Below are 8,802 nucleotides of genomic sequence, written 5' to 3' on the forward strand. Positions count from 1 at the left end.
TCCCCGTGCTGCTGAGCTGCCCGCAGGCAAGTTCTCTGCCCTTGCAGCCAGCCTCTGGGGCACCTGTTTTTCTCAAGAGTCTCGTCCTTCTATCAGAGGTTTATCAAGATTCAAAAGCTTTTTGTGTGTTGCCTCGTTGCATTCCAGAAAGGTAGGATGAGTTGGGTGTTTTGAGACAGGGTCTGGCTCTGTCACCCAGGCTGGAGCGCAGTGGGGCAGTCATGGCTCACTGCAGCCTCGAACTCCTGGCCTCAAAGGATCTTCCCGCCTCAGCCGCCCAAGGTGCTGGGATCACAGGTCTGAACCACCATGCCCATCGGTTTGTTTTTGTTTCTTAAAAAATCCTAAGCAAGCCGGGCGCGGTGGCTCACGCCTGTAATCCTAGCACTCTGGGAGGCTGAGGCGGGCGGATTGCTCGAGGTCAGGAGTTCAAAACCAGCCTGAGCAAGAGTGAGACCCCGTCTCTACTATAAATAGAAAGAAATTAATTGGCCAACTAATATATATATAAAATTAGCCGGGCATGGTGGCGCATGCCTGTAGTCCCAGCTACTCGGGAGGCTGAGGCAGCAGGATTGCTTGAGCCCAGGAGTTTGAGGTTGCTGTGAGCTAGGCTGACGCCATGGCACTCACTCTAGCCTGGGCAACAAGGGAGACTCTGTCTCAAAAAAAAAAAAAAAAATCCTAAGCTGACTTTTGCTTTGAAAAGCTGCCCCTCTCTCTGCCTACCCGTTGGCAAAAAAAATTTTAAAAAAGAAAAGGAAAAGCTGCCCCTGGTTATCAGACACGTTCCAGGGGGGCGGAGGGTGGGAGGGGAAAGATGATCAGAAGATCCCAGTCCCCAGTAAAATTAATAAAGAAGGTTTTTAGTCCAGCTGCAGGAAGGAACTTGGGGGAGGGGTGGAGAGAGGCGGGCAGGGTGCCTGGCACCACCCCCCTGTGCAGAGAAACTCCGTTTTCATATGTGGGGCTCCAACCGAGTCTTTACGTTGGAAAAGTTCTGATTAAAATTTAAAAGTTCAAGCCAGCACAGGGAGGTGGCTCACACCTGTAATCCCAGCATTTTGGGAGGCCTTGGTGGGAGGATCACTTGAGAGCAGGAGTCCAAGACCAGCCTGGGTAGCACAGCTAAACAAGACCCCATCTCTACAAAAAATGATGATAGATGTGGTTCAGAAGCCACTGCTAGCCCACCACCCTCCTTACCACCAGGCTGTGTGACACCTGGGCCCCTGTGCACCAGGAGAGAAAGGGCCTAGATGACCTGCCCTCTGAGGGATGATCAGAGGCAGGAGCCCCGTAGGGGACACCTGCGGGATTTAGAGTGGCTCCACCATTGCAAAGTACTTTTGGGGATAGCAACTCAGGATATTTTGCTATGTAGGGGTGGAAGCGGGGAAAGTTGTTTTCAGTCCTTAAGGGCTGGGCTGTAGTCAGCTCAGCTTTGGGGCCAACGTGGAGTTTTCTGCGCATGGTTTTGCTGGCCGTGAGCCTGCGATGTCCAGCCCCCATTCACCAGGTGAGACCGAGCTGGACCACAGCGTAGGAGGGGAGGGACCTGGAATTCCCACAGGTTCCTTCCTTAGTTCATTCCTCGTTAGCCAGATGTGTGCAGCTGTTATTACGGTGCCCCCAGAGTGCCAGGCTGTGCTTGGAATTCACGGTGAGCAAAACCAAGCGATCCCTGTCCCAAGGAGCTTACCTGGCATGGGGGAGGCAGGCTTGGGCAAGCACAAATGGCGGTGTGATCATACACTGAAAGTGCGGCAGAGTGGGAACAGTGGGGGTGGGGGGGAGCTGAAACTTTAAGGCAAGATGGGGGAGGCCAGTGTAGGTAAGAGGAAGTGTTCGTGCAAAGGCCCTGGGGCCACAGGAACTGAAAGGCTAGTGTGGCAAGAACCACAGGAGGAAGAGGAGGGCAGGAGCCATCCATGGAGGTCCTCAGCCACATTAGGGATTTTGTCTCATCCTAAGAACAAAGGGGAATCCAAAGGTTCAGAAAGGGAATGACAGGAGCAAACTTGGTTTTTTTTTTTTTTGTTTTTGTTTTTTTTTTACTTTCCATTTTGCAGATGAAAGCAAACTTGGTTTTTAAAAGCCACTCAAGGCTGGGCGTGGTGGCTCACACCTATAATCCTAGCACGCTGGGAGGCTGAGGCGGGCGGATTGCTCGAGGTCAGGAGTTCAAAACCAGCCTGAGCAAGAGCGAGACCCAGTCTCTACTATAAATAGAAAGAAATTAATTGGCCAACTAATATATATAGAAAAAATTAGCCGGGCATGGTGGCACATGCCTGTAGTCCCAGCTACTCGGGAGGCTGAGGCAGGAGGATCGCTTGAGCCCAGGAGTTTGAGGTTACTGTGAGCTAGGCTGACGCCACGGCACTCACTCTAGCCTGGGCAACAAAGTGAGACTCTGTCTCAAAAATAAATAAATAAATAAAAATAAAAGCCACACTGAGCTTGGAGCTGGGGCTGGGAGAGCCCAGAATGAAAACAGGAGCCAGCAGGGGCGGCTGTGGGGCTCAGGAGGGAAGATAACAGGACAGAGGCAGAGTGACTCAGGTGTCTTCAGGGAGAACCTACAAGTCCCTGACCTGAGGTGGTAGGAGAAGGGCGTCCACGTTGGCCTCTGGATTTTGGGCACACACAGTGGGCTGGGTGGAGGGGTCCCTTCCTTCCCGAGGGAGACCAGAGGGAGGACAGGGTGGGGCTTAGGTTGTAAATTTGGCTTTGAGCATTTGCACTGGACCCTTCAGAGGCACCCACAGGAGTCCTCTGCTCGCGGTCCCCTGCCTGGGGCCCCACCAACTGCACGCAGGCACCTCTCATACTCAGGTCCCACTACCCAGCCACCCCCACGTCCTCTGAACGGGTCCCCATAGTCTTCAGTGTCTGCTGATGGCTTCCATTAGCCACGGGGGGGGGGGGGAGCTGCCTCATGCGACGGCTGTGCCTCCCCCTCTGGAATGTGATTTCCAGGACAGCAGAGACCTTGGCTCTGAACTACTGATGAATGAACAGGTGAAATGTCCCTGAGCCATTGCACAGCCACCTCCAGGTCTCAGCGCCGAGGAGAAGCGCAGGAGGGTTACACTCGGGGGCTCCTGGCATGAGCAGGTGAGCTGGCTGAGGCAGAGGTGCAAGCTCCTGGCTTTGGGGCGCTCACTGGGGAGGACAGGGCTGGAGAGGGGGGCAGGGGGAGCTGGGACTGCGCTGAGACCAGATCCTGAGGGATCTTCCCTCGGGGACGGCGACTCCGGCACGTTCCCTCTCCAGAGACTCAGCACCACTGTCTCTCGGCCCCCACTTGATGTTCCGGGCAGGCGGAGGCACCCTGTCCACTGGGCTAACACTGCTGCGGGGTGGAGGAGACAGGACTAAAGGAACAGTCACAAAAATGAATCACAGCTGTCACAGGAGCCAGCTGGTGGCTACTTGGGAGGTTGAGGCGGGAGGATCGCTTGAGGCCAGGAGTCCAAGCCCAGCCTGGGCAACATAGCAAGACCCTGTCTCTAAAAAACAAACAAAACTAGTCGAGAGAGACAGTGCAGGCCAAGAGTCAGCTGAAGCTCCTTCCCACCCTGAAATTCCAGGACCTGGGGGGGGGGCGGGGAGGGCGGCTCTGGGTGGGTGTGCCTGGGGCGGCAGACGCAGAGGGGGCGGTTGCAAAGGCCTGCATGACACAAGCTTTGACCCTCCTGCAGTGAGCTGGGAGCTTCCCCAGGCTGTGAAGGCCACTGGGGTATCCGGGGGCAAGGAGGGAGGCATCTCCAGTCTCCTGCTGGGAGACGTTGGGGAAACTGAGTCTGATGTGCCGTTTTGCTTCCTTGGGTCTGTGTCGGGGAAGGTGCCTGTGCCACCCACACTCTGATGGCCTGCGTGGCTTAAGAGTAGGGTGGGGGTACAGGTCCTCCCCCACCCCCTCTGTCTGGCAGGGGTGAGTGGGGCAATGGACATCTGTCAATGTCTGGCCTGGCCCCGCTGAGCTGCCATAACCCTAAACACAGGCAGGGGGTCCAGGCCGTGTCTGGGGGCTTCAGGCAGTGGGGAGTGGGGTCGAATGCCGAGGGGCCCAGCCCTGGAGAAACCTCTCGGGGACGACAGGTCCACTACCCAGCCTGATGCAGGGACACGGAGCCAGCAGGTGCCCGGGGGCCTCTCGGGAGCAAGATCATACCTCTGACCTCGGGGGCCGCAGGCAGACCCCGCACTGCTGCTGGCTTTTGACCCTAGAAGATCCAGAGATGAAGCTGCCACTGACCCCTGACATTTTTCCTGCTCCCCTAAAACCAAATAAGGACCATTAATCACGCTTAGGAGCTGCTCGTGAGCGTGTTGGCTGGTTTGCCACTCGGCAAAAGCGCTGGGGTTTGGGGGAAACCTGTGCACGCTGACTGGCACTGCCCTTGCCGCCTTGAAAATCAAACACAATGTCAAAGCGAAAGCCCCCTCACCCCAGGGCAGAACAGGGACGCCTCCACAACATGCTCTGGGCTTACAAAGTGACTTTTGGTGTGCCTCTTAGGAAGTTTTTATACCACTCAGTGCATTAAATAAGCCAATTCTTCAGGGTTGAGGGTACAGATGAAAATTGATCAGGATCCTAGATTCTAAAGGTGGAAAGAATTTTCTAGTGGTGATTTTTTTGTTGTTGTTTAACAGAAGTTGTTCAATTTTTGGATAACTAAGAATGATCTGAGCCCTGGATCTATGTGTGTGGCAACACTGTTGTGTTTGGTTTTTACTCTACTTAACTGAATTAAATATTTGCTGCTTAGTCGAATCATGTGTGGAAATTGATGAATTAATAAATACATAGGCGCTTCCTTACTGTCTGTGGTATCCTGGAATCCAGGCAGCCGGGCCAACCGAGATGGCTCATGCCTGGAATCCTTGCACTATGGGAGGCTGAGGTGGGAGGATCACTTAAGGTGAGGAGTTCGAGACTCTGTCTCTACTAAAAATAGGAAAAATTAGATGGGCAACTAAAAATAGAAAATATTAACTGGGCGTGGTGGTGCATGCCTGTAGTCCCAGCTACTCGGGAGGCTGAGGCAGGAGGATTGCTTGAGCCCAGGGGTTTGAGGTTGCTGTGAGCTAGGCTGACGCCACGGCACTCTAGGCCAGGCAACAGAGCAAGACTCTGTCTCAAATAAAAAAGATAGAAAGAAATCAGGCAGCCTATGTGGCAAGGGAGGGGGTTATAGTGCTGGAGTCATTTGCTGCTTTTTACAGGAATAGTCTCTTTAAATGAATTTCAGTCTTCCTTTTAATACTAGTGGATGTTTCCAAATTAGCCCATCTCAATTATACGCATTAGCACACGGCCAGGTTGCACGGCCCTGGCCTGCCCACCAAAACTGCCAGGACCGCATTCCCCGGGGACTCCCGGTGATGCACAATTTCCCTTCTCAGGCTGATGTGGACACGGTGCAGTGGGAATGATGGGGACACGTTGATTTTATTGCAAAGCCCAGCACCTGCACGGCCACCATCCTGGGCAGGGCATTTTATGACCTCAAGTACCACACAGAGTTTTGCTGAGCTGGGGCTTTGCCTAGAGATTTGGTTTTCTTTTTTCAATGACAGCGACATCTTGTCATAAGTTTACAGCTTCCAAAATTCACTGCGGTTCTGCTTGAGGGGTAAGGTAAGAGTTCTTTATTTTGAACTTGAATAGAAAGGAGAGGGGTAGATTCAACATTTCATTTTTATTTGGCCCCTTCACCCAAACTTGCCAAATACTAACTGCGTTGGCTGATGACTTTACAAAACAGCTTTTATAAGTGTCCCCATGTGACCTCTGGCATGATTGAGCAGTATAGGAAGAGCCCGAATTAGCAGGTCCCTTTTTCTGCTTCCATGCTGAGTAAACAGCAAGCAGCCTGAAGTTGCTTTTAAGCACATTCTGTTGTACTTTCCCCTGCAAAATCCCTGGGAATGCATGCAGTGGGTGTGGATTTTCTAAATATTATCCATTGCAAAAACAGAACCTTGTATGTCATTTGGTTAATAGTAATACCGGTTCATTAGTTGTGACAAACATACCATAGCAAGGCAAGACGGTAGCTATAGGGGAAACTAGATGTGGTCTACAAGAATTCTCTTTTACTATCTTTTCTATAAATCTAAAACTATTCTAAAACAAAGTCCGTTTTTGTATTTTTTTAAAAGTACAGAACTTAGGGAGTCCTTGGCCATTCCAGCAACATTGCTTAATGAGACATTTGCTTTAAATTCCTTTTCTTACACATTTACCCTAATAAATATCCTCACTCCTTCACTTGGCTCCTAGCTGGTCGCTCAAAATGCGCCACCAATCCCGACACAGCTTATTTGAAATCAGTATCTTTTTTAAGGCATCAACATATGCTTGTTGACAACTTAAAGTTCTCAACCTATTACTTGAGACTCAGTTCAAGTTGGGCTAGAGACTCTCACTGGAAACAACCTTCAGAGATCATAGGACCCATTTTACAGATGAAGACACAGGCCCAGTCTCTCCCTGAGGCAACAGAGAACATCAGCAGTGATCTTACGCCCTCTCAGGACTCCATATTCTGAAATTGTCTACTTTTTTTTTTTTAAGACAGAGTCTCACCCTGTTGCCCGGGCTAGAGTGCCGTGGTGTCAGCCTAGCTCACAGCAACCTCAAACTCCTGGACTCAAGCAATCCTCCTGCCTCAGCCTTCCCAGTAGATGAGCCTACAAGGCATGTGCCACCATGCCTGGCTAATTTTTTCTATATATTTTTACTTGGCCAATTAATTTATTTCTATTTATAGTAGAGACGGGGTCTCATTCTTGCTCAGGCTGGTCTCAAACTCCTGACCTTGAGCGATCCTCCCGCCTCGGCCTCCCAGAGTGCTAGCACAGGTGCTGAATATCCTGTTCATGACTCCTGGGCCCGCAGGGGAGCTCGTGCTTCAGACACTCCACTGCGGCCTCCCTTGGTTCTTAGCAACAAGCCAAGACCCGCAATGCTGGGGGGGGGGTCCAGGCTCCCCACCCACCCTCCAGCTCCGCCTCACCCTGAGACGGTGCTGCTGCAGCCCCCACCCCCCAGGGGCCTTCAAACTTTGGGCCCCTTCCTCCAACGGCGTCTTCCTTGGTACTAGAGCCCACAGGACATAGAAGTTCCATGCTGGGGGGCACCTTGAGCTGAGTTTCTACCTTTCCATGTGGGCTCTGACCTGCTCTGAGCACTGGGTCAGCCAGATGCCTGGAGGATTTGGGGCACCCGCTGGCCGGCAGGGCGTTTCTTCTGTGGGATCACTGAGAGTGGGCCACAAGAGCAGTGGTGGCAGCTGGTTCCGGATGCCCCCGAATGTTTATGCAAATAGGAGCCACGTGCCCTGGGGCAGCCTTGCTGCAGCCAGGGATTTCCCTGCAGTTCCTGGGCTGTGCCAAGCTCTTCCCCAACTGCAGACACGGGGTGCCCACTCCGCAACCCACCCCGCCCCACCCACACTACCCTCCTGCACATGATTCCTGCCGGTCTCAGCCCAAATGCCACCTCCTTGGATGCGCCTTCCCTGACTACCCCCTTATTTCACCCGTTTTCATTTCTTTTGCAAGACTGCATCAGGGGCATGAGCCTGACTGAGCAGGCCCCAGGGTGGCTCCCATTCTGGGGGCTCACAGGGCCCCATGTGCCCCAGCAAGACCCCAAGCCAGCCCAGACCACTGCCTGGGCACTCGCTCCCATTTTGCAAACTGGCCGAGCTCTCTGCAGCCTCTGGGTCTCCCCCGCCCCCTCTGCCCTGCTAACTCCACTTCAGTTTTTAGTTCAGGTGCCACTTCCTCCAGGAAGCTTTCCATCCTTCCCGTAGCACAGCACTTCCTTCAAGTGGTCCAGCGCATCTGCTTCTTCCTATCTAGGTTCTCAAGAGTGTCTCAAGGGCAGGGCTGGGCTTCCAGACACCATCGCCCCAAGCCTGCCAGGCAACTCAGGAGGCTCATCCCTCTGCAGATGTTTATTGAATGAATGAAAACACACACATTTGGTTAACAAAATTGGGAGCCTGCTGGTTTGGGTGTTTTTTAAGGCAGCTCTTTTCTTTCTAACGTCTCACGTCCTGAGCATTTCCCCTTATCATGAACACGCTAACACGCTGCTGCGTGGTTTCTGACGATGGCATGCTGGTTCATCTTCAGCTCATCATTTTGTTTAAAACAATGATGGGGGGTGGGCTGTGCCTCCACCCCTTCTGACAAAATGAAAATAACAGATGACAGCCTGTCTGGACAAGGTGTCAACTTCCAGTGCCTTGTAGGTTGGACGAAGGTTGCATGTTGATTTTCCCAGATAGATAAAAATCCCTTCATTTTACAACCATGGGCTTTTCCTTCTAGAGAATCTGCCTTTAATCAGATAAGGGAAATTCAGGAAAAGGCCCTCTGTGCACTTGTGTTTTCCAAATGCCTTCGGTTTAAAGTAATCATCATACCAATGTGGCATATTTTGGGATGTTATTTCCTGGATTCCATCAGCAACCACCTGCTGTTGGGTATTTAGGCATAATGAGAGTTGGCAAGGCTACAGGCTCAGCTGCGTGCAGGATGAGTTATGGGAAGGGCTGTGTGTGAGAGAAACTCAAAACACTTTTACTGCACATTTTAAATGTCTCCAGACTCATGCCTGCTGGGTGGGGTCTGTCTCCTGCACTGATGTCCGGGGTGGGGGGAAGGTGGAGGGGTTGGAGGGGGCAGTTGGTTCTGATACAAGAATCCCTCTGACTCAGTGGTGCGTGCCTGTAGTCCTGGGTACTCAGGAGGCAGAGGCAGGAGGATCACGGG

Source organism: Microcebus murinus, chromosome 2 (genome assembly GCF_040939455.1).
Source record: "Microcebus murinus isolate Inina chromosome 2, M.murinus_Inina_mat1.0, whole genome shotgun sequence".
Classification (NCBI taxonomy): domain Eukaryota; kingdom Metazoa; phylum Chordata; class Mammalia; order Primates; family Cheirogaleidae; genus Microcebus; species Microcebus murinus.